Genomic DNA, 3,639 nt, shown 5'->3' with positions numbered 1-3,639 from the left:
TGCCAAGCCCAGCACCAGCCGCAGGGAGGCTTGGGAGCTAGAGGCTCTTGGAAAGGGGGCAGAACTCAACTCAAGTCACAGAACCTGGAAAGGACCCACAGTGGGAAGTCACTTTAAAAATCATCTGGGGGCCGGTCCCATGGCTTAGCGGTAAAGTGTGTGCGCTCCGCTACTGGCGGCCCGGGGTTCGGATCCCGGGCGTGCACCAATGCACTGCTCGTCTGGCCATGCTGAGGCCTCATCCCACATACAGCAACTAGAAGGATGTGCAACTGTGACATACACCTATCTACTGGGGCTTTGGGGAGAAAAAGGAGGAGGATTGGCAATAGATGTCAGCTCAGAGCCAGTCTTCCTCAGCAAAAAGAGGAGGATTGGCATGGATGTTAGCTCAGGGCTGATCTTCCTCACAAAAAAAAAAAAAATTAAAAGAAGACTTTTAAAAATCATCTGGTTCAGCCCCCCATGACCTCCCAGTAGGGGGTCAGCCTTCTGCCTTAACACCTGGAGAGATGGACGCCTCCTCATGTATTCACTCATTCATCCTTCCAACGAACCTCAGCCAACCACCTCCCACATCTAGGGGGCCGAGGCAAGGGCATGGGCTAAATCCTTAACAAGTAGAGCTGGAGGCCCATCGATCACCCTTCCTGGGCTTAGTACTAAGTGGAAATTAAAGACGCCGATCAGCAACACGCCTGCACACATTTATGTTGCACTGTGGCATTTACACACGGTTAGCAGACCCTGCATTCCCTGTCAGCCTCGTAACAGCCATCCCAGGCAGTGTTGGTCCTCCTTGACGGGCAAGCTGCGGCTCAGAGAGGTGGAGTGGCTGCAGCTGGAAGAGAGGTGAGGCCAGGACTCCCCTGGGTCGCTGCACCTCAGCCCGGCGCTCACTTTACATGGCCCTCTCGGCCCTCCACCGGTGGGGGTTTCACTGGAAGACAGGCCTTGCCCAGGGGGAAAGAAAATGTGAGCTAGGCTCCTAACTATAAAAATAATAACAGTGACGACGAGTCAGGGGCCTGCTGGGTCCCAGACACTGTACCGAGTTTGTTAAATGCAGGGGAGTTGAACCCAGAACTCCCACCACCCCTCCTCTGGGGCCAGTGCAATGCCCTCGGCTACACAGCCCGCACGTGCACACTCGGACAGACAAACACACGCCCCCAGGTGGTATGAGTCCCTGCAAGTCCCAGGAGACAGAGTGTCCCGGCCCCTTCACTCCCCTCTGATAACCCAGCGGCTTCCAGGAGGACAGGCACGTACCCCTCAGGCTGACCACATTGGGCACGTGCCAGGCCAGCTGCCAGGGACCAGGTCTCCAGTCCTGCTGGGCACTAGAGGGTGACCTCCTCTAGGGCTGACCCTGCTCAACCTCAGGAAGGGAGGTGACTCCCCAGGATGTGAGGTCCAGAGCCCCCAGCCAAGCCTCTCCTCAAAGCCAGCGTGTGCTGCGGGGCTGGGGCCTAATGAGACGTCTCAGGGATCCCCCGGGCTTTGTGTGGCCACCCAGCCCCCGGGTACACTCCAGGGAGTTGCAAAGAAACAAGGAGAGGCTCCAGAGGGGCCGACAGGGCTCCAGCAGGAAAGGGGGCGGTGGGCGGGTGGCAGAGGGGGAAGCAGGAGTGGATCTGAGAAAGGTGGAGGTGTCTGTGTGAGGTCGAGGTTTGGAACCAAGGAGAAGTATGGAGAGGGCTTGGCCAAGGAATGCTAACAGGGCAGCTGGAATTTAGGAAAGGGAAGACCCCTGGGGGCACGGAAAGAGGCCATCAGTAAACAGCCCCTGGAGCAGGCAGAGCTGGGTTGTAATCCTTGTCCTGCCACTTATAAACTGATGACCTTGGGCTGGTGGCTTACTTTCTCTGAGCCCCTCAGTATCATCTGCAAAGCGGGGATAATAATCATGCCCACTTCAGAGACTTGTGGGAAGTAAACGAGGTCTTGGGTGTACAAGACCCAGGACTGCTCAGTTCACAGGAGCTGTAATGAGGAAAGTCCACAACGGCCCTGAGAGCAAACCCTGAAACATAGGCTGCGCCTTTCCTGGGGCTGTTAGAAAAGGGTTTACAGAGCAGAGAGGCGGGGGGGCCTGGGGCCATGGACTCGGGGCAACCTCTGCCCTCAATGCCCTTGTCCCATGAAGGGTGTGAGGGGCAAAGAAGAGGGTAAGACAGACCCTGCTGCCATGCTGGCAGTGTTCCGGGGGATTCCGGAGGGGCCTGGGAGAGCTGCTCTCCACCCCATGCCCTCTTCGTTCATATGAGGGGGCCGAGGTCCAGAGAGGAAAAGGGACTTGCCCAAGGTCACTCCGAGAGTGAAGACAGAAGGCAGGTCTGCTAAGCCCAAGCCAGCCTCCTCTTGTCTGTGAGGCACCCTGGCTCCTGTCCAGAAGGAGAAGCCAGGTGCAAAGACCCCTCAACTCCATGAAAGAGAAAGACCTAGAAACCACGTTCCCTGGAAATGGAGATTCACACTCAGGGCTTTAACTAAGACCTTGCTGAGGCCTGGTGATCACTCGTGCTTCCTCCAAAGCCCAGACCAAAGACACCTCCTCTGGGAAGCCCTCCCTGACCAGCAATGGCAATACTCCAGGCTATGTCCAGCAGTGGCCTCTCTCTGAGGCTTCAGCGTAGCCACCACCCTGGTCAGTGGACGTGTTGTTTCCCCCCACTGAGCTGGAGTTTTTGAGGCCAGGGGCAGGACCTTAATCAAGTTGGAGGCCCCAGATCTGACACCATGATCCAGCCTAGCACTGGTGTGTGTGGAATGAAGGAATCCTGACCAGTTGGGCCTAGACCTGCCAGGGGCAAGGGCGTCCGACGGGTAGGGACGGGGCTCTGGGACAGCTGCCATCCTGCCCTGGCCAGTCCCTCCCTCCCCCATGCCTGAGTCCTGTGCTAAGAGCAAGTTCCTGGTGCAGGCTGTACCCTGTCCCGGACGTCTGGCATTTACCAAAAGGGCAGAGACAGTGAGAAGGGCCTCACCTGTGCCATCCACTTAGAAAGGAGCCAGGCAGCAGGCAAGAGGGAGAGTGATTAGGTTTCAAAGTACCCGAAGATGACAGAGCAATGGTGGATGCTCACCATGTTAAAACCCACAAAGGATTCATATCTAGACTAGATGATACAAGGAACGTCTGCAGAGCAACACAAGGACAGCAACCCTACCCCAAAAGGGACAAGAGATATGAACAGGCAGTTCAAGGAGACAGGACCCAAAGCTAACAAGCATGAGAAGAGGTGCTGAAAATCACCACTTTACCTCTGGGAGATGGGCAAAAATGAGATAGCTAGATGAAGCCCAGCACTGGCGGGATGTGGGGACACAGGAGCCCTTTGCTCAGCAGGTGTAGGCTAGGCGGCCGCTGTGGACTTGGGTTGGCCACGCTTAGTCAAATGAAATACAGTGAGCTCTGTGACCCATCCATGACCCACCCATGATTGCACCCCGGGAATCTCCGCCTGGTCCCTACAAGCCAGGCAGGGGGAGTCATGCAGCTCGTTCATGGGGGGAGGGGGGACAGAAAATTGTGGGGCTGCTCATCACAGGGTATGATGCAGCAGTCTGAAGCAATAAGACTAGATTTTTAAAACAGTGATGAGTAAAGGAGACCTATAACACAATGACATTTCC

The sequence above is a fragment of the Diceros bicornis genome, chromosome 14 (genome assembly GCF_020826845.1).
Source record: "Diceros bicornis minor isolate mBicDic1 chromosome 14, mDicBic1.mat.cur, whole genome shotgun sequence".
Lineage (NCBI taxonomy): Eukaryota > Metazoa > Chordata > Mammalia > Perissodactyla > Rhinocerotidae > Diceros > Diceros bicornis.
Note: the sequence above shows the minus strand (reverse complement) of the source record.